Source organism: Lepisosteus platostomus, chromosome 3, assembly GCF_059453375.1.
Source record: "Lepisosteus platostomus isolate fLepPlt1 chromosome 3, fLepPlt1.hap1, whole genome shotgun sequence".
Classification (NCBI taxonomy): Eukaryota; Metazoa; Chordata; class Actinopteri; order Semionotiformes; family Lepisosteidae; genus Lepisosteus; species Lepisosteus platostomus.
The window spans coordinates 31,774,654-31,801,999 of record NC_142613.1 but is presented as its reverse complement, the minus strand read 5'-3'; the positions used below and the strand labels follow the sequence as shown (position 1 = coordinate 31,801,999).

At 37.4% G+C, this 27,346-nt stretch overlaps 1 protein-coding gene across 2 annotated transcripts in view; it reads left to right on the top strand.

Annotated features, from left to right (window-relative positions):
• The first annotated feature begins 3,976 nt into the window (after nucleotides 1-3,976).
• Nucleotides 3,977-27,346, top strand: part of LOC148674734 (pleckstrin homology domain-containing family G member 1) — a 124,695-nt gene continuing 101,325 nt past the window's right edge. The window contains exon 1 of one of the 2 annotated variants that reach the window (XM_088625233.1): nucleotides 3,977-4,477. The gene's annotated coding sequence lies outside the window, so the exon portion shown is untranslated. Of the gene's footprint in view, nucleotides 4,478-4,813; nucleotides 4,928-27,346 lie in introns of those variants that run through there. The other variant, XM_088625234.1, reaches the window with a different exon arrangement.

Here is a 27,346-nt window from a genome sequence, read left to right as displayed (position 1 = left end):
TTGCATGACTGAGATTAGCTTGTTAGACTGAGCAATCCAAATAAACATTCATTTTGTTATTAAAATAATAAATTCAGATGTATTTTTTGTTCTTTTTGCATTTTCACATTATAGACATGAACCATTATAATTGTTAGATGCACTAGTTTAAATGCAGCTTTTCTTTGTTTCGGAGTTGTTTAGGGGTAAATACCCTATGTTTATCTTTAACATTGATCATGGTTTTATTTTGTATTTGGTTGTTCTTAACCTTAGAAATGGCACAGTTCAGTGTTCAAAAGTTTTAATGATAGAAGTTTAGAAGCAGATATATTCCAAATATTCAAATATATATTCAATATATATTAAAAAAACAGGTGGCATTGTAGCATCTCATTTTCCCTCCTTAAAGAATAGTTCTGAAACACCAAGTACTGTATATAATGTATCAGAGAAGAGAACAAATGCTGCATACGTTACATCCTTAAACTATTTCCTTTGTATGAGTTTCTTTTGTTTACAGCTGTGTATTGCTTAATTCTGCTTACTAGTCTTATTTTCCAATTAATTGGTTTGAAAAGTAAACCTTGAAAGAGTAATGACATCATTACCAACACTTGAAGATTAACTGATTGTAAACAGGAAGTTGCTTTTCCTCTTTCTGTGATACTACCGCCCTAGCCTCTTATCTCATGGGAAACCTCTCAGCTCTTTACAAACACAAGAGTGGGGGTACTCCTTGTACAAGCATTGACTGCTACTTAGTCCAGGGGCCCTATGAAATTCAATGGCAATCCTGTCTATCATTCATAACACATATACTCTCATACAACATAAAGACAATTATGTTGTTTACTTTTTCAGTAATGTCTACATTTGTTTAATTCAGGAAAAAGTTACAAGGTACTGTAGTTAAGATCTGATTGAATACATCCTCATACATTTTCTTATGCCATGTTACACTTGTTAAATGTTAAACTTTACATGCTGTATAGATATACTGCATGTGTTACAGTTGTATACTTTTAGATACTGAATTAGAGGTTGCCATAGAACCAGTTAATCTGCTATGGTATTAAGAAGAACAGGAGTTGCAAAACATGAATAACCAGAATGTTCAATGTGTAAAAATTTGTACTGATGATCCTATGGATCAACTTTTGGAAACCAATGTTCAGTTTTTAAGAATCCACTTTCAGACTTGTCTGGTCTGATGAATCTTACCCTGTGTACTTGCAAAGATATTTCAAACAAAAGTAGATGTTAGTGTGGAGATAAAATGTAAAATGAGTAAATGGAACTGACCTCAAGGTGCTTAGTGTCAGCTATTGTTGGTCACATTCTTATAACTGATCATCAAAGCTACATTTACTAAGCTACTCCACTCTTAAAGTGAGTACTTAGTAAAAGTGCCAGTACAGACAAACATTGTTCGTCTTTCAGTTTTAAAAATTAATTAAGAAAGGAAAGTAAAAATGACACAGCTCAGAAATTTCCACCTTTACCTAATATTTTTAAAGCAATTCATACTCATATACAGTAGTTTGTTGCCTGAAACTAGCCTGGTTTTGCTTGTATTTCCATGTTATATCTGTGAAAGAAGCTTTGTAACAGACAAAAAGGTATGGCTGTTCCTTTATTAGTAATAAACCACCCGCGTTTGGGCTCTGGGTTCAATTATTGACCTGGGGTGCTATTTGTGTTGAGTTTGTATGTTTTCCTCTTGTTTGCATGAGTTTCCACCAGGTGCTCCGAGTTCCCATAGTCCATACACAGACTGGCAGGTTAATTGGTTTCTGGGAAAATTGGCCCTGGTGAGATTGGGTGCTTGTCCATGTCTGTGTCTGCTTTGGAATGGACAGGTGTCCTATCCAGAGTGTATCCTGCTTTGCGCTTGTTGTTTGCTGAAATATGTTCCACACTCCTGAGTGACTGTGAATTGGATGATGTAGCTAGAAGATGGATGGATATAGCTGCCAAATTTTGTAAATAAAATATTTTAATGCAATGTGAAGACACACTGAGAGTATTTGTGACTATAGTGTCAGTTATCATGTCAGAACAAAATTCCTAACAAAGCTTAAATTTAGTCCTTCAGAATTTAATTGCACAAGGACAGGAAAAGAGAGAGCTGCATTCTTTCACATTGCTGTAGGATGTAGTGTAAACTCTAATTGGAACAGTTCCCCAAATCAAATTATTTTTGTACCCATTTTTTAATATAACAAAGTAAATATGAAAGTTCACTAAACCGGATGATGTATCTCATCAGGGTCAGACATCTTTTAAAATGTGCCTTCCTTTTTATATGCATATGTGATCACAGAACGGGAGGTCCCAGTGTTTTTAGTTATGGCGTTTAGGACTATCCAAGTTCTATATCTGACCATTGTATGAAAGTGCTTTCTCATTTATGCTGATATTGAATAGGTATATATTACTCAAAATGAGTAGGTGAAGTATTTTTTGAGACTCTAGTTCATAATGGAGTTCACAGTTCTTTTTTATGTGTCATCTATTGATTTCCTGGTTTGAATGATAAACTTTATTTTCTTTAACTAGGTGATATTCTTGATTTTATTGTTTACTGTTCTCATGAAGTGATTTTTTAAAAACATTCTTCCAGCCTGAATTCGGTGCACTGCTGTTGTGGTTGACACTATCATCCATGGGCAATGTTTAAAGGGAGGGGGTGTCCAATTCTGGTCCTGGAGGGCCAGTGTACCTGAAGGTTTTCATTCTATGTCTTTTAGACTTATTGGCTTAATAGAGCAAATCTTCTACCCACAGTACAGGTAAGGTTAAAGAAGAGTTTTTGAGTTTCATAAATAACCCATCTGAAGTGCATTGTCTACAGTAACTTTACGATACACAACATTTAGGGGCCTTTTTTCAGCTGCTTTATTTCTGTTTAAACACTTCTTCATACAGGTATGTGATCAGCTGATGATGATCAGACATATGAGGGAATGGCAATAGATCAGACATCCCCACACTGCGTTTCCTCTGTCTCCAGATGTGCAGTTGATCACATTTTAGCTCGCTGTTATAAACTCCAGAAACTGGTACTGAGCTGGTACCAATTTAAAACTTTGTTTTTAAAAGCTGAAGGCAAATTTTCAAACAAAAATCAACTCAAGGTACAGTAATTGAAGTCCATATGCCCAAGATGTAGAACTCAGATGGAGCAAAAACAGGGAGAAAACCAGGACCAGGGCTGGGAGTCAGCTTTGTAACTTCATGCTTCATCAACCAACATGAATATAACAGGGATATTATGAACACATGTAAATAAGTTTAAAAGTTTTTTTGTTTCTGCTGAGGGGGTGAATTAGTAAGGATACACCATGGAATCTTGTTTTGATGCATGAGACTTCATGACTAACAGAATACCACAAACTTGTTTATTGTTCTGTTTTTCAGGAAACATAAGCAGATGGAAATGAGCTGCATCAAGTTTACATACTTACCATTGAAGAGGAATAACATCACTCTATAAAAATTGTAGTGAATATGTGACCGCCGAAACAGTATTTTGTTCAAACGTTATATTTATTGTAATACAATATTACTTTTTTTAGTTTGATGTGACTAATAGGCAGAATGTTTTTATCTGATGCATGTTTAAAGGCACTATGTTCACTAAGTTTTCATAACTGGAACGCAGTCATTATTCCATTGTCATTCAACAACTTTAAAACGCACTTTTAGTTGCGTTAACGGTCACACAATAAATATACAAACGTTGATGCATCTTTAATCTTTGAAAAAGCAACAATAATTGTTTCTGCATGAATATTATGTTTTAAATTGAAAGATTTGATTGGAAATATATTTCAAGCGGTCAACACGTGAAAACAATAACACTATTAAGTAAGAATAAAGGAAGTGATTTTCACACTGAACTAGACCTTGCCCTTACTGACTTACTGTGTTTCTGTCATTATCACCTGATGATAAGGTAAACAAACGCAATGGGTGGTAACATCGTTTTCTCAAAAGAGCTATTACGATTTTCAACAAAGAAAGCCTCATTCTAACAGATGTACCGTTAAGTTCTGTGTGGGTAGTAGGCAGCAGTCTACGAACACACTTGGCAATTGTAACTTTTAATATTTTTCATGAAACTCAATGATACCACAGAGACCCATGAAAGGGAAAACCCTCAGCTGTTTGGCTAGAAATACCCGTGCCTAACATAAAGACTTTTTGAAGTTGAGGCTTAGGGTAGAGCAGCAGTGTTTAGTTCTCCAGTTGTTGAACGCAGACTGCTCTCTTGGCTGTTTTCCAGAGTAGCTAAAACTAGACCTTTCCTCAATAGCTTTTTTTTGTGGCAGTCAAAGACGGTTTGTTTTGAGGAGTAGCGTCGGTGGACAGGAATTGTGCAGTTTGATTTAGGACGGCTCCACACTGGACGTAATTGACCCATCTGGACTTGCGTTGTTCAGAAATTAATGCAGAAATCACTACCGGATATCGTGCATCGTTGAAAACTCCGGTAAGCATGTCAATAATTATTATTTTGATTACTTTTCTGTCTGTTTCTTTGTGGTTTTAAAATATAAGCCAATCATACCGCGGAATTATGCAAGCAACTGATGGACAGCGGCTACCACCTGCTAAGAATAATATATGCCAAGATAATGACTCGCCTACCAAAACTACTTAAAAAATAAAAAATATATTTCGTTTTAGTTATGCCAGTGTACTTTATTTAGAAATCTGATTGGCATTCAGGTTTCAACCCCCCCCAAAAGCTGTGAAGTTGAGGTGTTGTTAACACGTTCCTCTGTCGTGGCTGGTGTAACTCGATTGCTAATGCAACTTTAAATTGCTAACACGTCTGAAACCTTGGATACGTCAGCTTTTTCTTGTTCAGACATGAAGCTTAGATGTCATCTTGTTGGCGTCGATTTAATGACAGCATGCAGATAACTATTGGTTTCAGGTAAGGTATACATAAGAGGATGTAATCTTTAAAGAACTTCGGTATTTGGATGTTTCACTTTATATATTGGATTCTGGAGAATTAAATGACCAATAAAATTTAGCGGGGGTGGGGGCTATACCGTCCGATGTGCGATGTACCATGAAGTGGGTAGAATTATTTAGTTTTGCATACAAAAATCACATATCGTTTGAAAGCAAACCTAGGCAATTCTAAGTTGCCTCCGTCTACCGTATTCTGAATATTGTCCGTCTCTTAGGGAGAGCAATGAATTATCATTTATTAAACGTTTTGAGGATTTTTTTTACTTATTTTTAAATGTGTTTATAAAACAGAGGAAGGCAAACCTTCCAGACAAAATTAGTTGTATAATATTACCTGTACCTTTTAAATATGGGTGCAGTACTTGTAAGTCTGATTTTTTTATCTTTTCGGATTGTTATTGATTGAATCCTTTCAGACTGTCTGAAAGTCTTCCACAAGGAGTGTCCATTGGACCACTCCGTTTGATCCAGTAAAATACCAAGCTGAATAAATACACAAAGCACAAAGTCTTATCAACCAAATAAAAAATATATAATTACATCAGAGCTGTTTATTCTTTTGGCTGAATAACTGGACACAATTGTTATTTTTTAGGTTTATTTGTTAGGTTTAGTGCTTTTAATCTCTACTGGCCATTTATTTACCTTGGGGTTTTCTTTGGTGGGACATTTTCATCATAATCCTGTAGCTCAAGATCAGGAAATCTCCAGTTACTGTAAGAGGTCGTACTTTTAATGCACTACCTTTCTCTAAAGGTGCATTGAAAGTAGAACGTCTCACAGCTACATTTTGACCTTGCATTCCTGGCTTTATGTATCAACAGTATTTATGAAATAGCCCAATGAGTATGTTCCTTTTCATGTTGTCTGTGTAAATGTATAATTTAAGCAAATTCAATAATTTACAAGATACAGATAGAATTCAAGGCCTAGAATTCTAGTGCCTTGGTCTATCTATGTATCTATGATCAGGAAGTTGCTTATTCCTGGTGAGGGCTAGAGCCATAACCCATCCCAGAAGCACAGGGCTCAATTTTGAACCACACCCTGGGCGAGATACCAGACGCACACGGATAGACTCCAGTGACACTAGCCTGCATTTCTCTGGGAAGCAGGAAGAAACCAGAACATGCAGCCATGCTAATGATGTGAAATATAAAGCGGGTTGGGCGTGGGAAGGTTACTTAAGAAGAAGCTGTGGTAAAGATCTTTAAGAATTGTTCAGGGGATTTTGGGGTTTTCTTCTTCACAAGTTTGATTGCTTCCCCATGGTGATGTAATATACTGTATACAGTTTATATTCTGCTACGAGAGGTTTAATCAACCTAGACCAATTTTTACTGGTACTGTAAACAATTTACAGCATTAACTAAGGCTTCATTTAAAAAAAAACTGTTGCGGAAGTGCAAAATTCCAGAACAAATGACACCTTTCACAATAAAATATGCAAGATGCTATGATTAAGGCAAACTAAAGTAAAAGCAGAGTTTTGTATTCAGCTTTGTCCACGTCAGTGCAGTGCTTTACTTTTCTTCAGGAAAATAACTTCTTTTTCATAATGATTACATGGTCATTCTTGTGCATTTTTTTCTAGCACTGAAATACAGTGATGTTACATTATTTTAAAAAGAGAAGGAGGACATTTCAACACCGACAAATAATGATGCTAGAAAGGCAATAAGGAGAAACATTTTGGATGTGTGTAGACTCAGTCTCCTGCTACAGTATATACAATATATCATGTTAATGGTAATATCCCTTTTTTTAATGTGTGAATTCCATAAATACACTGGAGCCAGAGAGGCTTGTTTCTGAATTAAGGAGTGTTGAATGTTAAATTGTCAGACAGTTGCTTTGTCTTTGGAGAAGACTCTTTAATTGCAAGGATACAGCGTGGCAGGTGTTTTGTTTGGCACTTAAATTATGCTTGAAGTTTTGTGTTACTGTGTAATGTAAGACCCTGGAGCTTAGAGAAACAGTTTTGACAGTGGCATTTATCACTTCAAGGTTTTGTTCATAATTTATGACAAGTTCTGTTTACAACCCAAGTCTTATTTCAAGCCTGAAGCTCATGTGGGGCCTACGGTGTAGAATCTGAAGTATGTACAAATTCTGCTTTCACCAACATTGATGAATTGTCTCATATTCTGAGAAAAGTAATCCTTTCTAATTGGATAGTTTTATATTGATTTTTAAAACTATATGTGGAAACTTAGTCAGAAGGCATTAGGTGCTGCATCCATCGCTTCAATATATTGGCAAGAAAGCTAATGAGCACGTATTGGGAGTAATGAGTGACACGCCTGTGTGAAAGGTACTCTGTATTGTTTGCTTGCCCTTATTGCCTCCATTTTCAGAATATTGCATTTTAATTGCAGGATGTTATAGATGCATAACAAACTAGAAGCACACAGAATTTTAATGCACTCAATGCTTTTCTTTATTTTTTTTTCAGTTCATAAAACTAGACCAAAATACCCTTGGCCAGGTGAGGGTACTTCTGTGAAGTTACAGAGTATCTAGGATCAGACAAAGTAATATATGAGGCGTATATCTCTATCTGCCCTTGTGTAACTAATTCAAGGTTATGTTTAATAATTAAAGAAAACTGTATCAAAGGAAAGCACCTAACTGTGTATTGGTTCACAGAAGGCCTGAAAAGCATATCTTGAATATTTCTCAGGTTAGGCAAGTTAGACTAAGTTGTGCAGGGTAAATCTCTAGAGTCATTACTGTTGCAATCTGTTCTTTGGGGAAAATCCTATTATCCTTATCTCAAAAATGCAATGGATTAAATATATAGAACAGTTCTTGAAAGTGAATTGTAGGAAACCTCCTTTTGTCCCAACAGTCTTGTTTGCAAATCTGTTTTTGAACTGGACAGGTTTTTCATTATTTTTTTTTTATTTTAATATTTTATTTATTTATTATTTTATTTTTAAATATTAATTTTGATAGAAATGAGTTAATATAAGTTACATGTGAAAACTTTCTCTCATTTTATTTTCTTTGTTGTGTACCTGCTTTACTGCTTTTTGCCTTTAAACCAAGATCAGTTTTTTAAAGCAGCTAGCACAATTACTTTTTTTATGAGCTCCAGCCACATTTTCATCTGTCCACACTTGCTGGATTTACCCATTTCAACTGTCTGCCATTGAAGAGGGGATGGAGAGAATACATTTCAGAACCTAAATTGAATGTTCTGTACAGATAGTGACAGCAGCATAACAGCGAGTTCATATTAGGTATATTACCGTCCCATTTTTTAACGATTAGCTCATCAGTCCCCAAATCTTGTCCATCTTCTTTATTGATCCCTAATTGTTGGCTTTTGGCATGACATACTGTATTTCCAAACCCATGTCTCTCCCATTTCTGTTTGTGATCCCATATTCTGTTGAAGCCCAAAATGAACTTTTAACAGCACCATACTTTTAATGATTTTTTAACTTAATAACTTCAAGACCAAAAATTGTGTTAATTTAACCTGTGTATGATGTTCCTCTGAGACCAGGAATTATTTTAAAAGCTTTTCTTTTAAATAATTCCAGGAAATTAATATCCTTTTGTGAAATGTGATGACTATAGCTCTAAACTATTTTGTATGAGGTCACATACTGTACGTATGGTATATTGTGGTTTAGCAGTGCTGATTATTCACAGTCTGCGTTTTTTCTACACCTGTGTATACAAGAATAATTTTTCCCCATTGTTTCCATACATTGTATAGATCACCTTGCAGAATAAATTTGTTTACTTAGTATTTGTACCATTATATAAATGAAGGAATACACATTTTTTTTGTATTCAGGAATGTCCTACAAAGCATCTGAGCAACTGTTTAGAAATTTGAAAATTATTATTTAAATTATAAAATGGTTTTATATACAAATATGTCAAGAAGACCAAAGCAATGGATGTAAGGCATGACACCCACTGGATGGGATGCCAGTTCATTGCAGGGCACAGACAGACACCAACAGCGGCATGCACACGCTCACTCACGAGCCAATTAAACATCAATGTGTCTTTGGACTGTGGGAGGAAACTGAGAAATTGCATGTGAATGCGGACACGCAAACTCCTTTCAGATAGCACCGAAGTAACTGAATCTTGGACTTCAGAGCTGTGAGGAAGCAAAGCCTAACCACTGCACTACCATGCTGCCTGCATGTATGGATGTTGGTTTGAAATCCTACAAAAGAAGCTAAATAAAATCTAAATGGGTTTGTAAACCCATTTAAAAAGAACTACTAATACAGGTGAAATAGAGCACATCAAAATTATTCTTACTTTCTCAAGTTTTTTAGTTTTCAATCACAAATCCTTTGGCTGCCAAAATATTTTATATGAATGGTAAAAGAAAATTAAGTGTCTTTTTGATATAACTAAAACAAGATTTGTATTCTTTTTATAGCACCTGTGTAATCATATGTCATACTGTAGTTCTCTAAATATCCATGCTAGAGTGAATGGATAAAAATGTTTTCCTCTGCATACTCACAATTATTATTAAACATAAGCAGCCACACGGTTTTCACACAGTCATGAAGCAGCTGTACTCATTTAGTAAATAGCTGGCCATCTTATTTAAGAAATGCAAAGCTCAAGAATAAATATAAAGTGAATCTTTGCAATTTGTTGTGCGCTGTGTTTATTTTAATTGGGATTATTCAGCATTATTACATGTGCTGAAGGATAATTGAGGCAATCACATCTAAAGCAATGATTCTGTAATTTGTAGAAAATTAAGATCTTTGTTCATTCCTGCTTTTTATCTGTGTAACAACTTGTTTGATATGCTGGCATGCACAGTAATTATCTGGGGTGAGGCATTACAGACCTCACTTCCACAACACAGTAGTTACTGCCGGAAGGAGATTGCCTTTTATGGTCTGCCGGAGAGTTTTGTTATGATGCATTCTTTGTTCATTTCCTTCCTTTCCTTGTACAGTATCTTGACATCTTGTTAGTCATGGCGTAGTTCAATGTTCTGTGACTCTCATACTAGAGAAAGCCATAACAATGACTAAAGAACAATAGCTTATATTGCACTGAAATTAGAATGCTGTTGGAATTATCCACAAGAGATCACTTAAACTTAACCAAATATTTACAATACCACTAATAGTGGACTGGTCCAACTCCTGTGGCAAATTATAGATGCAACTTGCTGTTGCATTATTTTAAATGAAGGTTCACAGTTGTCAGTTGTGGAAATATGAGGCTGTTCTGTGGTCTTTTCTCTAGAGGTGAATCTGCCATTTGTTACAGAGCACCATCTGGCATGAATTGCACTTCTTTTTGTACAACAACCATAAAGCTTCCTCAATTGGTCTGCTGTTGTCTTCACTGAGGCCTAAAGATGTCAAATATCATTCCTTGAAACTGCATGTATCAGTCATCTTCAGGGACAAATAAGAGCATCCCACTTGCATTGTAATCCAGAACAGGGTCGCAGGGGAGCTGGGGCCTATCCTTGCAAGCAATGTGTAGAAAGCAGGATATGATTTGGATGGTACACCAATCCGTCGCAGGACACACACAAACATGCCCACACTCCTCTCATTTTCTAACCGCTTCCTCCTAGTGAGGGTTGCGGTGTTAACAGGCTGAGCAGGGTGGCCCAGACTTCCCTTCCCCAGAACTGGCTCCAGGGGTGGGTCCTGGTGTCCCGGATCTGGGCAAAGTTCTCAGCATTTTTAATTTGGATCATTCTTAATCTGGTTTTGTCACCTTAGACCAGTTTGCCAAGGGTAACCCTACCATCACTACAAAGCCCCCGACAACGTAGCTCTAAGGCTCCCTGGGATACTGAAGCTGCTCCACCATGCCAAGATCAGGAGGATCCCAGGAGGTGCTTACAATGTAATATTAATCTTAATTTACAGCCCTAGTGTTGTTCAAAACCAAAAGTTACTAAAACGTTAAAGTGTTTTTTTGCTAAAAATATGTTAACATGTTCGTGCATTAAATGCATAGATACATTTATTGTTGAGCTGCACAAATATTTCAAGTCTGCAGTGTATGTGTATGACTGCAGATGGGGAACTTCAAGCACAGCTAATTTTGCCATTGTTTACTGTCATCCTTTTTGAAATCTTGTAGTTTTTTTTTATTGTCCTAGTTTCTCTAAACGGGTCTTTTCAGCAATGTTCTAGTGGTTGCAAACAGGAGTATATTCATAAAATGTTTACAAATTTGACAAAATGGAGACCTGGATTCCAAAAAAGTTCAACATCTACACAAAGCACTAGTTTTATCCATTAAGCATCAGAAGAAACATAACACTCATAACTGCAACAAATTCACAGTTATCAGAAAAAATACAGCTTTTGGTAAATTTTTGTGGCAGTTTTGCTGATACTTTATTGATACAGGTACTGTAAATGTTTCAGACAGCTTATTGATCAACCCTGTTGATGACAAATTCATTAATATTTGTCATTAATGCATATATCAGCAGGAGTTTTTTACTCTGAACATCACAGGCCAGAAGTGTGTGTGGCCATTGTTTTGAAGAAATGGAAACTGTACTTCTGTGCTGCATGCTGTGCTCCAGTTCAGACAACAGTTGCCTACATAACTGTCACATTCTCATCACCAAAGGGGTCATCATCATCCTCTCATTTGTAACCTTTATATTCTCATCTTGCAAGAAAGTCTTTGTTACACAAACAGCATGAGGACCTGCTTGATTCTGTTGCTGAGTTGTCGTGTCAGCATAAGCTTGCAAGAAGGGCAGCAAATTAGCTTGTGCGGTCAGTCAAGCTGCCATCAATCACCGCAGCACTGTAGCTTCACAACTCGTGTGCATTCTGGGTTCGATTCCAGTGGAGGGTACTGTAGCTTGGGGTGTGGAGTTCTCCTGGCAACTGGGGTTCCTACCAACTTCCAAAGGAATTCTGGTTATGTGAATTGGTATCACTGAATTGATCCTGTATAAAGCATCTGTATGCACAGTGTGAGGGATTTACATCTCATCCGGGGCGTAGTTCTGCCTTGTACACTGTACTTCCAGAATAGACTCATGGAATAAGAGGCCTTCTGCGTGGATGAATCTTTGGATTCTGAATCCAAGAAGTATGAGAAGTAAAAGTATTAAAAATAACTTGTAATTAACTTATAATGCAATACTCAATTTATCATTAAATGAGCTCTTAGGAACCTGAAACTCATAGTATGTGCAGAATTCAAGCATATACGGTAGCTGTCGCATTCATGCAAATGGACAGCATTTGAGCAAACAGCATATGTTATTGGAAGGAAAGTAAGGATGCATTTCTAGGTGAAATGAGAAGAGTTGAATTTGCAGTTGTTGGCACTAAAGGAGACCAATTTTTTGCTTAGTAGATGTCCTCATCTAGAGCAAATTACACAGGATAATTCTGTGGCATTTACTGTAGTACCAGTTTATTATTAGTTATTGCCCTCATAACATTTTTTAATTAATTTGCTCCTTTGCTAGTGGGGTTTTGATCTTAGAGCAATCATTCTGTGATTCTGTGGCTTTTTTAATTATGGACATAGCTTAATCAATTTTGAGTACTGTACTTTGTGTGGGAGTTTGCTAGAGTTAAATTGCATTGCATAAATGTTTATTGGATCATAGTTTACTATTCAAATTATAGGTACCAGTTAGATTTTGTAAAATTTACACTGTGCTCCTGCTTTATAGCTCATAGTCCTCTATTTTCCAAAGTAACCAAATACCTCATTGTTTGTAGGAAAAGTCACTAGTTCAGAAGTCAATGGGTCTAATAAGACAGAAGACTGGAGAGGTAGGCCTGTGCTGATAGCACTTTGGCTTCCTGAGCCGGGTCATCTCAGAGTATAAAAGCTCTCCAGGGCTTCTGTTTATCCTGGCAAAGGAAAAATACCTAAACAAAGCTTCCTGATCTCAGCAATGGCATGGGGCCTTTGCAGCCTTCCTGGACAGCTGAGTGGCCCTTGCATCTTGCCATACAGGAAATCAATTGCAGCTGAATGGGCATGGTTTCCAGGCCAAGTATAAACACATCTTGTTTCACAACCCTTTTCTCAGTTGTGATCTGTTTTTACTATAACACAGAAAAAAGTCAAGCTAGAGGCCATCTCTGTGAACTGCCAAAGACGGAGCTCTGTGTGAATCCTTTCTGAGACCCCAAATGCAAGCTGACTGAATTTTATTACTGCCTTGTCGTGGCAGGAGTTGTAGCTTCACTAAGCATTTTCATGAAGATGCCTGCAATGTGGCGAAACAATTAGACATTGATCTGCCTAGCATATGCTGGGGTGATTCAGAGCAAAACTGTTTATTATGTGTCTGTATATGAGTGTGGAGAAAGTGTGAATTCTTAACCTTTATGATGGGTGAAAACAGGTGGGTCTGTAAGATGGAATTTCTTTCGAAAGTTTCAAATAATTGTGCTTTATCGTTATAACTGTATGTTTCCATTTTCACTTGATCATCCTTATCTTCCCTACTGCCATGTGGAACTGGGTGTGTTTGGTGTGTCCTGTTATTACAAGATGATGCGATTCCCAAGGGCAGCACTTCTTATGCACGTCTTAAAAAGGCTAGCCAGATTACTGCAGTGCTTGGAGTTCTAGAACTGTCATGTAGCAGGGTCTAGAAGAGCTGCAGACCCCACTGTTGCCATGCAAAATTGTTCTTTTAAATCCAGGGAAATTAAAACCCATATCACTTGAGTTAGAATTCAATTCATGGTTTTAAACTTCTTTTAGTTGATTTTCTAGACGTAGAAATGTGTGTATTTGCACAGCCCTCATCTCTCCATACATATGACAGGCCATGCAAACAAATGAAAACTTCACTTTACGTGGAAGGTAATTCTGATTTAAGATTCATTTTTTGGAGAATGTAATCTGTATTTTCTGAAAGCTCAATTGTAGACCTAAACTGAAAAATTGTGTGAATTTTAGTAATGCATGTTTAAAAGACGTATTTTGTCTTTCTGTGATTGCCAGTGTATTCAGTCCTGTGTGCTTTCAGGAGCTGTTTTAATTGAACATCATCAGACATCTGTACTAAGTTAATTTTCATAGCATGCAACTTTAACTTGTGCCGAAGTTTTGTTTTTGAGGTCTTTTCATGTAACTTATGGTATTTATTTCATTTCAAAAACCTTGAGTTAACATTTGAATAAATGGCAGAATTTTCCCCTTTGAAAGAGCAAACTAGTTCCTACAAAGGCTGTGATTTTTCCTTTTCTGAATTAAAGGGTTTTTTGTTTGAAAACCTTTTTTATATAGAAGTACTGAGCTAAATTTGTCTGGTGACCTCAAGAAACATATCTATACCAGAGGGACTGGTAGGTTCTCTTGCTAGACATAGATGTTTCTATGTTCCCTAAGGATTGAGTTAATTGTGTACATTGCTATTTATTGTGATTACGTAGTAGAACTTCTACAAATGAACATCTTGTATCCATCAGGGGGAATTATAGATAATGATTCAGGAGGCCACAGAAATGTGCTGCTGATAATGATTCCAAAATGGTAGATAGAGGGTTGAGGGCTGTGGTCTGTGGAGTTTACGCATTGCCTGGAAGTTCCTTACCAGCCTACAGTTTCTTAGAAGGAAGCAGTGGTATAGGCCCTGATACACAATCACTCTTTTCAACAACTTTGCCTTTGATATTTTATCTTGTGCGGATGAGATGACTTCATTACATCAGAGACTTTATTTGTTCTCCTTATGGGGGGAAAAAAAAGTCCTAGTAATATTTAATCTACTGTACATTTTAGCAGCACAATAGCATAAAACTCGGCAAAAGCAATATTTCATGTTCTATGTTTGATTCATGCTATTGCTATTGTGAAACAGTCAACTTTGAAATATTCCACTGGCTAAGTTCTTTCTTGTCAGTTTTGCAGAAACAGGAAATGGTGTATTAGTAACTTTTTGTTAACATTTCCATCTACATTAAAGAATATATGGGACAGAAATGTACAGTAGGTTACGTTCTATAACAAGAGCATTGAACATTAATTTCATGACTGAATATATGACGTACTGTACAGTACCTGGTCCGAGCTAAAGCAAGGCAGTGATCTTGATTGGGGAAAACCCATGTTTTTATGCATTTGGCCACCAAATCTTTCTTCCCTAACAAAAGGAATGATCTTGGTCAATTTTTATATTGACTGTTTGAGTAGGATGTTGATCCAGTGACCACCATTCCAATGTTCACCCTATGTCCTGCATTCTGCATTTATAATAATAATAATAATAAACTTTATTTTATATAGCGCCTTTAAAGGTGGCTTCTCAAAGCGCTTTACAGGATGACAATAACAATAAATAAGAAGACTACAACAATAAATAAGAAAAATTTCACAAGACAGGACACAATTATAATTACAGCAATACAACAATAACAATAGAGGAGACCGTGGAAGATGGTATTAAGAAGAGCAGAGGGGTGAAGAATGGAACCAGTTAAGTAAAGGCTTTTCTGAAAAGGAGGGTTTTGAGTCTGGATTTGAAGGAGTTTAGAGAAGGTGACTCTCTAATATCCTTGGGCAAGGAGTTCCAGAGCTTGGGGGCATAGCAGGAGAAGGCCCTGTCGCCCATACAAAGTAGACGGGCTTGGGGGACAGTAAGGAGGGCAGAATTTGAAGAGCGGAGGTTGCGAGGTGGGGAGTAGGGCGATAAAAGTTCAGACAGGTATTGAGGTGCCAAGCCATGTAAAGCCTTGTAGGTGAGCATGAGGATTTTAAAGTCTACGCGGAATTTGACCGGAAGCCAGTGCAAGGACTCCAGGATAGGAGTAATGTGAACACTTGCACTAGATCTGGTCAGGATTCTGGCTGCTGAATTTTGGACATACTGCAGCTTGTTCAGAGTAGATTTAGATACCCCAGGGAGCAGAGCATTGCAGTAGTCAATTCGAGAGAATACAAATATGTTGATCAGCTTTTCAGCCACAGTTAATGATAGCATAGGGCGTAGTCTTGCGATATTTCTAAGGTGAAAAAAAGATGTTTTGACAGTATGCTGTACATGTGGGTCGAATGTTAAGCCAGAATCGAATATAACCCCAAGGTTTTTCAATTTTGATTGGAGCTCAAGTACAGAGCCATCTACAGACAGGGTTACAGGACTGGCTTTGCGAAGTTGATGGGGGGTACCAATAAGCATGACTTCAGTCTTGTCACAGTTAAGATGAAGGAAGTTTTGAGTCATCCAAATTTTTATGTCAGAGATGCAATTAGATAGAATAGAGACAGCCACATCAGTGTCGGGTTTGGTATGGATGTATATTTGAGTATCGTCAGCGTAAAAATGAAAGCTGAGGCCATGTGATCTTAAAAGCTGACCAAGTGGGAACATGTAAATGCTGAAGAGCAAGGGGCCCAGTATTGAGCCCTGAGGGACACCAGACTTGACAAGACCAATTTCAGACCTGTACCCATTGAGAGAGACAAAGTGACAGCGATCAGTGAGGTAAGACTTAAACCATTTGAGGGCAGTGTCAGAGACTCCAAACACAGTCTCGAGACGAGAAAGCAAGATGTTATGGTCAACAGTGTCAAAGGCAGCACTGAGATCAAGAAGGATGAGTATGGAAAGAGAACCAGAATCAGAAACTATTAGGAGATCGTTGGTGACTTTGACTAGGGCGGTTTCTGTGCTGTGAAGTTGACGGAAGCCAGATTGGAGGGGTTCGAAAAGGTTGTTTGTCATGAGGTGGTTATGTAACTGAAGTGTGACAGCACGTTCTAGAATTTTAGAGAGAAAGGGTAAGTTGGAGATGGGGCGAAAGTTGTTAAGATTGTCGAGAGCCATGTTAGGCTTCTTTGGCACTGGGGTAATAGCAGCAGTTTTGAGGACCGTTGGTACAATGCCGGTGCTCAAGGATTCATGTATTATATTGAGGACAATGGGACAGAGAGAAGAGAAACAGGACTGGAATAAAGTGGTGGGAATGGGATCTAAAATAGATGTGGTGGGTTTCATGCGCGTAACTAGTTTGTTTAGGGATGCTGAGTCAAGAAGAGAGAAGCTGGAGAGACGGGAACCAGAGAAGTTGGATGAGGAGGGAGGAGGTGTGGAAATTATATCCGTAGTGGAGAGAATGTGATGCCGGATGTTGTCAATCTTAGAACTAAAGAAATCTAAGAATGTGTTGCAAAGTTGTGATGAGGCAGGTAATGTGGTGGGGCAGTTTGGCTTGAGCAGTCTGTTGATGGTGGAGAAAAGATGTCTGGGATTGTTTTGGTGATTTTCAATGATGTGAGAGAAGTAGGTGGATCTAGCAGACTCTATAGTAACCTTATAATCAGATAAGTAATCTCTCCAGGCCTGATAATGTACATTTAGGCCGGAAAGACGCCACCTACGCTCAAGTTTGCGAGAGGCTGCCTTCATGAAACGCAGATGGTCATTGTACCAGGGGGCAGGGCGAGAGAAGGAGATGGTTCGAGTTTTTAAAGGAGCAAAGGTGTCGAGGGTAGATAAAAGAGCATTGTCAAGTAACTGTATTTTGTCCTCTAGAGGGTCAGAGGAAGAGAAACAGGATAAGGAGGACAGAACAGAATTTGCAAACCTTGGGTGATCAATTGATCGCCAGTTGCGGAAATTTACAGAGCGTGAGGGGGAAGTGTTAGAAACAGGTAATTCCAGATTGAAGAGAATGGCTAAGTGGTCAGAGAGGCCTAGATCAAGGGGGGAGCAGTGGGAGACAAAGGAGTCATTTGCAATAATTAGATCTAAGGTGTGTCCTTTGTTATGTGTAGGGGTACAAACAAACTGAGCAAGGTCAAAGCATCCCAAAAGAGAAAGGAAGTCTTTAGCCAGACTGGAGGAAGTTGAATCAATGTGTATATTAAAGTCCCCTAGAATAAGGATCCTTTTAAATGTAAGGGATAAGAATGAGAGAAAATCAGCAAACTCACCTAAGAAGACTCCACTGGGTTTGGGTGGTCTGTAAACTGTGGCAATAATAGTAGATTGGGGGATAGAAACATTTAAAACAAGACACTCAAAAGAAGAGGGATGAGGTATAGCTATAGGACTTAGACTGTAAAAAAGGTTGTAAATAACAATGATGCCCCCGCCTCTGCCTGAAAGACGCGGAAGGTCAAAGAAACCATATCCAGGAGGAACTAGTTGGTTGAACAGGAGTCCATCGTTTTGTTTGTGCCATGTTTCGGTTAAGCACAGAAGGTCCAGTTGTTTTTCTTTGATAATGTCACATAAAAGAAGAGCCTTGCTGTTAACGGAGCGGGTGTTGAGTAGTGCTGATCTGGCCAGTCTCGGGGATGCAGGGGGAAGCGGAGTGCGGTCCAGGTGCGGTAGTGAGAGGAGATTTTTTAGATCGGCGCCGGTACGTGATGGACTTACAGACGTGCGGCGAAAGGCAGGGATAGAGACTCCGCAGGCAGACGAACGTAGAGAACGGTGTCCTGTGCTGCGATGGATGTAGCGAGTCGGTCGTAAAATCCCAGTAAAACGGCAGTAATCGAATGTGTCTTTGACCAGGAAGTAGCTTTGTTTAATAGTTTAAAAGTAGCTTTTGTTTAATATAATGCATTTAATAGTGCATTATACCTAAAAGCTGTTTACAAACAGTAGGTTTATTCTTGAGTTTTATCCTTGCTACTTTGGTACTGTATGTGCTTTGATTATTCTTTAGAAGGGAGAAATGGTTAAATTGTGAAAATTAAATCCTACATAGAGTCACTGAGTAAAGTCTTTCCAGATTTTCTATAAACCACCTCTCTATAAACATGTGGCTGCCTTTATGGATAATGCCTTTATGGTTATGGATAAATTTCAAGCATAAATCCAAACCATAAAATCAATAGGGAAAAGCACTTCAACTATTTTGCAACATTCATTATATAACTCTGACCTTTCATTATCAATGAGAGGGGGTAGATTCACTTGCTGTCCTATTATGGACCATGTTAGTTCTTGTCTGTAGTTGAGATTTCAGATTGAATTGGTGAAGGACAAATTACTTTCTTTTCTCTGTAGGTTTTACACAGTTGATTTTGTGTGTATACAAGTAATGATTTTTTAAAAAGGAACAAAGCTGTTTTAACAATATCCAACTCTTCAAAACTAGTCAAAAACAACATTTCAGAAGGATTTGTTTAATTTTAAAATTGCCTATTGGGCATGTTAGCCCTGCATCAAAACATCGTTAAAACCCTCATTAATATATTCTTTCTTACAACATACAATATGTGTAATTCCAATGGGATGTAAGATATTGTATACTGTACTGCATGGTGTAAGTTTATAATAAAGAATACATTTTCCATTACTTGTCTCGGGAAATGTCTTGTATGAGATCTTCAGATCAATTTGCTAACAATTACTCTACCAAATGGACTAGATGGACCAAATGGCCAACTCGTTTGTAGCTTTCATGTTTTTTTATGTCAGAAAGTACTCGATTTGACTTGATTTAGACTTGATTCAATATCATGTTAGTTGAATGCAGTGTTATGTTGTCAAAGCACACCTTTATATAGGCTACAAAACCATGTCAGTTTACTGAAAGACAGTGCATCATAACAAGCTGTAATTAACATTAAATGTATGTCAGGTTCAGAGCCAAAAGCGAACATAAGAATTTAATTATTTAATAAACACAAAACAGCCAATATTCTGGCAGTGAGATTATGATTTATGATTAGGAGCTGATTTTAAGTTTCAGGTTTATTGTCATTACACTCATATACATGGTATATGGTACAATGAAATGCTATTTAGCTAGCTCTCTGACATAAGTAGTACAAAGAGAAAAAACAACAGCAATACAATTGTGTAGCAAAAGAAAGACAGAGACAACAGGCAATGTGCAAAACAACAAAAAGGTAACAGGTTATGTGCAAAAATATGCATCAACAGAATAAAACAAAGGGATAGAAATTATGGGGAGTGAGCTTTTGACATGTATGGTAGAGGTAGATTTTCAATGTGTGTTTGGGTTTTTGGTAAGAAAGAAAGGAAGAAGGCACTGTGAGGTTCAGATCATAGGTGAGAGGTGAGGTGAGAGTGAGAGAGGCTGGGAATTTAACAGTTTGATAGTGCGGGGGTAAAAACTGTCTTCGAATGCTCCGGTACTGTTTTCCAGATGGTAGCAGATCATAAAGTCTGTAGCTGGGGTGTGTGGGGTCTTTGATTATGCTTAGAGCTTTCCTCAAGCACCGTCTGTCATAAATGTCCTGGATAGATGGGAGGGTAACCCCAGTAATGGACTGGGCAGTTTTCACCACCCGCTGTAGGGCTTTGCGGTCAGCAGCACTGCAGTTGCCATACCACACTGTGATGCAGCCTGTCAGTGTGCTTTCTGAAGTGCATCTGTAAAAGTTAGTGAGGATCTGGGGACATATCTTAGCCTTCTTCAACCGTCTTAGGAAGTACAGGCTCTGTTGCGCTTTCTTGATCAGACAGGTGGTGTTGAGAGACCATGTGAGGTCCTCGGTGATATGGACACCAAGGAGCTCCTTGGTTTTGCTGACATTGAGGGTGAGGTTGTTGTCATCACACCATGTTGTAAGGAGATTGACCTCCTCCCTGTAGGCCTTCTCATCATTGTCTGTGATCAGACCTACAACTGTGGTGTAATAGGCAAACTTGATGATGGAGTTGGTGTTGTGTTTGGCCTTACAGTCGTGGGTATAGAGGGAGTAGAGCAATGGACTAAGCACACACCCCTGGGGGACCCCAGTGTTCAGAGTTAGTGTGCCGGAGGTGTGGTTTCCAAGCCTGACAGCCTGAGGTCTGCCTGTCAGAAAGTCCCGAATCCAGTTGCAGAGGGTGGTGTTGAGACCCAGTGCACTGAGTTTCTTGACTAGTTTCTCTGGGATGATAGTGTTAAAAGCTGAGCTGAAGTCGATGAATAGTAGTCTTGTGTATGTGTTCTTTTTGTCCAGATGGGATAGGACCGTGTGTGTGGCAATGGAGATTGCGTCATCTGTGGATCTGTTGGACCGGTAGGCAAACTGGTACGGGTCCACTGTGTTTGGGATGGTGTCCTTAATGTGCTTCATGACCAGCCTCTCGAAGCACTTCATGATGACACGTGTTAGTGCCACTGGTTGGTAGTCATTAAGACATGTCACTGTGGTTTTCTTTGGTATTGGGATGATGGTGGTTGTCTTGAAGCAGGTGGGGACTACGGCTTGGGCCAGAGACATGTTGAAAATGTCTGTGAATACACCCGCCAGTTGATTGGCGCAGGCTCTGAGGCTTTTAATAGCCTCTCATAACTTTTTCAGACTTCAAACAATGTTATGTTAAAAATCTGGTGGATTTTTCCTTTACAAAACATCACTATGTTTTTTCTTATAAAGTATAAGGAAGACTCTGTCAGATTGTCACACTGTATCCCATAATTTCCATTCATCTTTTGGATACTTTTGAGAGAAAGCTGGAACAATTAAAACAGAAATTGTCCTGTTGAAAACTGACCACCATGGGTGCAGTTTTTTTTAGTTTAGTAAATTGATAAAAAAATATTAGAGTATTAATATCTTGGTGCAATGTTTCCGAAATGTGTAGTGTATTAGCTATTAAACAGGTACTGGCATCTGTTCTTTGATTCTGTTTAATCAGTGTTTAAAACTGGGGTTCTCCCTTGCTAAGGTTAAAGACCACTATTCTAGAACAAATTTGTAAGTTACAATTAGTCCTTGGAATGTAGACAGCAGGGGAATCTGACTCTAGGTACAAATGGAAGTGGGACATCGAGATTGGATATCTAGGTTGTGTATTTCTTGTTTTTCTTTATTAAAGTGTTAATTAGTGTGTAGGAGGGCTAATTAGCCCGTATGCTCATGCTCAATTACATAAATTAAAAGGTTAAAGCTTTTCTAAGCCAGTAATTTGGATGGAATGTTTTGTGGCAATTTTATTCTGTTTGCCTAAATTACGGAGTTCATCCTCATCACCAGTACTTGGACAATAATCCTGAAGCTCAGAGTGGGGATAGAATTTGTTTTCCTGTGAATTCTCTCTTAATCTGGCCCATCGCCCACAGTTTTAAAGTTTTTATTTTTATTTGGCACTGTCAAGTGAAGGTGTGTTTTCATTAGTATTGTTTTTTTATTATATTTGTTAAGAAAACTTGCTCACTATTTCCTTTTCTCTTCAAAACTAGAAACTGCATCTCATTCTGTATATCTGTATATATGTTGTAAATATGTTCATCTACTAATCACATTACCTGTAAATTAAAAGATCATATATTAGTTGATACTGACTAGCAACAAATAATATAAAAACAAATTCCTAACCTGAACTAACACTACAGTACATCAGTGTCCCAGTCCTAAATCTGGTGAACTTCTAATATCGTTGAGTTGCACAATATTTTTTCATATTACATTTTCTTTAAAACCCAAAACAACTGTATATAGACACAGTATGAATGTCATATGTTTAAGTTGTAGATGTATTTGGAACTTTTGTCCAGTAAACTAATATGACAAGACCCACTTTCAAGTCAGGCTGTTTATACTGTAGATGATTGTGCATGGGACTTAATTAAGTGTTGTGCTGTTTTGTGACATCTGAAAGATTGGCCCAAAATGGTTTGCTCCCTGAAGAATAAGATATTTTTAAAGAGAAATATAAAATGCCTTTTGAAAAATCTAAGCACAATATCTTCTACAATTAACAACTAAATAGGACAGAGAACTAACTACTGAGAACTACAGTTTTAGTTTTCTCTCTCTCATAACTGACTCCTTAAAAAAATCTATTTTCCGGCTGATGCCACCAATATGTTTTGCTCGAGTTACAAGGTAATTTTTTTTTTGTGCAAGTCTAGAAAAAGATGATATATGGAGATGGTCTGTGCTCTTGCATTTTGTAGGAATAAATTCATAGTAAACTATAATTCATTATAACCCTGATGCTCTATGTTTAGGAGGAAGGTCTGCACTCCACCTGTGGTGAATTAAAATGTACAGCATAGTGCTAGTTCCAAAATGCACCACTGTTAGTGATTGTAGTTATTAGTGATTAGTGATTTGAAAATCTGCTGGTTTTCTAAACTTAATAAATCATTCTCTCTCTTTCAACAGAAACTTTCCTATGTCTGAACTAGCTTCCTTTCATTAGATTTTCCCAATTTAAAGATGCTGAAAATAAACAAAAAGCTTTAAATGAGTCAAGGATATTTCATTCCTTATAATTCCTTTTGAAGAAAGCAGTTAATTGATCTGAAGATCTCGTCAAGCTGCTTCTTGAAAGGCTTGGACACCATGACTGGGTAGCTTGGTCTAGATTCCTGTCTCCTCAGGATAACCTGTTCTCAGTTTTAGATGCACTTAATTTTTTTTCCACTTATTTTGTCCATTAAGTGGACTTTTCACTGTTAATTTTTGTTTCACTGTTAATTAAGAGTTAACTTGAATCAAACGGAAACATAAGCTAGAATTGACAAGGTTTAGATAATTTTATTTTTTTAATTTGGAAGGGGAAGAAACTCAAATTCAGTCAGTGCCCTCAGTAGGTTTTCTGTAAATCAGACTCTGCAGCATGAATAGCTAAACATGGATCTGAGCATGTGTACAGGGGGGAAGTTTGAATTGTGTAAATGCAACTTACTACCCATACACAAATTGGTTATCTACTGTACCTGTACACATGCTTGGGTACTCGTGTGGTCCGACTCAGTTTTGGAATACAACTGCCGCGTGGTTCACCGCGACATCCAGGCACCCTGGAGTTTCTGAAAAAGTTTTATTGCACATTGCAATTTTATGCACAACTACCTCTTTATAAGACTGTGGGCATGATGCAGAGCCAAATCATTGGGCTTGCCTTGCATTGAAATAGTCCAGACCATTTAATTGGCTATTCCTTGTAGTCAAGGATGTTTTATCTTCAGTGAACCCAAAGTGACTGATAAACAGTAGACATCCAATAACGGATCCATGCATACTTTTGCATGTTAATTGGGGGGAGATTTGATCATGTACGGTATTTCAAACTTTTGGTCATGGTAAGCTCTTTTGACTCTCACTTTGCTTCCTTATTTAGACCTCTTTAGTTCTCAAAGGGCTGGGCTCCCTTCCTCTATCTGGTTCTGTCAAGAGTCATAATCCCCCAGGAGCTGGTATCAAAGTTGCATTTCCCCAAATATCTCTGAAATGCTTCTTTTGGCCATTAGCTTAGCTCGTAGAAAAAAAAAACTTTTTTAAGGAGACTGAAGTCTGACATCCACCAGACATGGCCAATCCAATCACTCTGCACATGTTAATTGATTGTAGATTTTCATGTTTTCAAAGCAATTTAAAAGAGAATTGGAAGGTAGACTAAATCGGGTCACTGTCCCTTGCTGTCTATGGTGTTTGCAGAAAGTTAGACAGCTAAACACGGTATGTCAATGACCATTTGTGGTCAGGCAAACCACATGTACATGTAGCAACACCTTGCCATGACTATTGGAGTGATTGTCTGGACAGAAGTGTCTAATCACTGGATCCTGTCCTGTTGCAACCCTGTCGATTAGTATATATGTTTATTCGCTATACTGAATACATTTTTGTTTGCTTGATAAAATGTCAGTGGACCTGATGCTACAAAGATTATATCTTTGATAATTTATTGCAGTTGTAAATGATAAGTATCCAATAACACATTATTGTGTGACATTTCTGCGGTTGACAAGGGTTCAAAATACAGCATTTGCTGGGCCATTGACATTCCAGAATGAACATGATTGTTTAATGGCCTCTTAATTCTTATTCCAAAAAATTGCTATCTTATATTGTCAGTATTGCACAGATAAATAACACTACACTCATTTAGTTTTGTTTTTATTGTTAATTTAATTATTTTAACCAAACATACAGTAAATTAAGTATTGTACCAAAATGTCACTGTATTATAAAGACAAGTAAGTTGTCTGTCTTAATTCTGTATTGCAACATAAAATAAAATATGTGCATTGCACTATAACTGAAGAAAAAAGCATGTGAAATTATGATATTCTACTTTCTATTTGTGTAAATTTCTTTAAGTTAGGCAAACAGAACACCTGAAGCAAATGTGAAATGAATAAATGCATTTCTATGTGAAATCTACTGAAATATTGTCCTACACTTCATTGTTTACAGAGCGATGAAAGGATCCCCTCATGAGATGTTGATTTTAGTATTTTTGTGGAATTTTGTTATTTTTGAATTGTTTGCTGTTGGCAGAACTGCTTACATATTTCCCAATATATTCTTTCTCTGTGAGTGATGTACAGTTCTGGGCCTCAAAGGCCATGGGTTTAAATTGGCTGTGGTTTGTTTTAAATAACTAGCTTTTTACGATCTTGGCAATGTCTAAATTGGTTCTGTTAGGTAAGTAATTTAGAATGTGCATATTGCCAGGAATTTCCAACTATACAACCTGCAGCATGTTATACAAATGTTCTTATATATGTACAAAAAGAAATATAAACATAGGACAATCAAGCTGATTCCAGACCGTAATATGCATGCTTGCTGAATATTCTAAAACTCTAATTAATATTTTTTAACATAGTGTTTTCTTATATAGCACATAGTGTAACACCTGAAAGTCTTGTGAAAAATTGTGTACCAGGTGGTTCTAAACCTCATTGTTTATGTAGTGGGCAAAGTTATTGAGTGGCTGCATTAATTTGCACAAAGTAAATCTCTTTTAGGGAGGAAAAAATGAATGTGGAGTAGAGGTTTACCACCAATGGAATTATGAAGCAAACAGGTGGTTTTAATTGTTGTCCTTTTATTGGGTAGTTTTAGGCACACAATATTCATAACTCGGAGAGCAGAATAAATTATGAGATTAAACTATAATAACAGGCTGTCATGGTTTTCTACATATCAATTAATTTATCCAGAATGAGAACATTGTGCTGCTGAGTTGCCACAAGATAGCTGTGCATGCCAGCAAATTTTTCATAGATCTTAGATGAAGTAAATTAAAGGCGGCCAGATAACCCTTTTTTGCTAACTGAGCACATATTGAAGGCTTCTTGTTTTTGTCAGATTATAATTTATTTCAAAGATTCTAACAGGCTAATACAGTACATATAATGGATTCATGTTAGATGTTCACCTTCCTTTCCTGCATATTTGTATGACTGTGGTTGTAGTGTTCATGCACATGGTTTATAGGAGCATAGACTTATAAACATTTTAAAACACAAAATAGCTAACAGACTGATGCAAAAGATGTTCGTTTCTGACTAACTCACGAACTTAGGTCATTCTGACCTTTGTGTTTTTTTTTTATCCAGCAATTTAATAATGAAATTCAGATAATTTTATGAAAAGACATGCCTGCTAAATACATCTTGATGGTCTGGTTTTGGTGATATTTACACATGATAACTTTATGTACATTTCTGTCTCAAGTAAACAATTATTGAACAAATAAAATTGTTTGAATCCTCATTGAACAGATTTGTTTGGAGCTTCATATGGAAGTCCTGAACTTTTATTCTATTATTGAAAGATATCACCCTTTTGAGCCGAGACCAAGGAGGTTAAACTTAATTAATGGACACATTTTTATCCATATGTAAGCATCTCCTAGCGGCTAATGTAACATTTAATTCTACACTCAGAGAAGCCAAAAGTCCATTTCTTTTGCTTCTTGATAAATAACATGACAGCGTCAAGGATCTAAATAGAGAGCATTGCCCCAGATTCGAAAAAGGAATGACAGGGGACTTTGTTAAGTGGCTCAACCTGTAAAGATGCTCATCTGAGCCCAGATGGGGATCGGTGGTCCAGGCATCATGACCAAGTTTCCAAACCATGTCACTTGTCAACAGGGGCAAGGATTCCCCTGGTTGTGGTACACAATCGGCTGAGGGCTGCTGGGGATAGAGTGTGAATTTGCAGCCAGGGCTGTCTTGCCTCTCAGGGGCTTGCGGGCTTGTGGTGATGTCAGTTAGGGATACATCTCATCTCCAGTTGCCTCAGAACTTCTTGTAAAGTGACCTGTTAAAGGAGGAGTTTGTCTACAGTTCCTCAGTCTCCCCTACACTGTGGTCATAATGTTTGTAGCCTCACTTCAGGATGTGAAAAACACAATTGGCAACTCCTAAATTGGGGGTAATAAAGAAATAATTTCTGTTTTTTTTTTGTTTAAAAAGTATAAAAGAACTAAAGAAAACAAATGCCCCCCAAAATTTTGCTTCAACAAAAGTTTCAATTAATCCATGTGTAAATATTCCTTATAAAAGATTTTTAGAATTTCAAACTTGTACTCTTTATTATGTTAAAATTAACGCTTTTTATTAATTTTTACAATTATGATAAAATGAGGTTCACTGCACTTTTCTAAAATGCAAATAAGAACCTGTGGATAATTTCAATTAAATTAGTTTAATAGAATATTGTCAGAGGGGTCTTTTGACAAGTA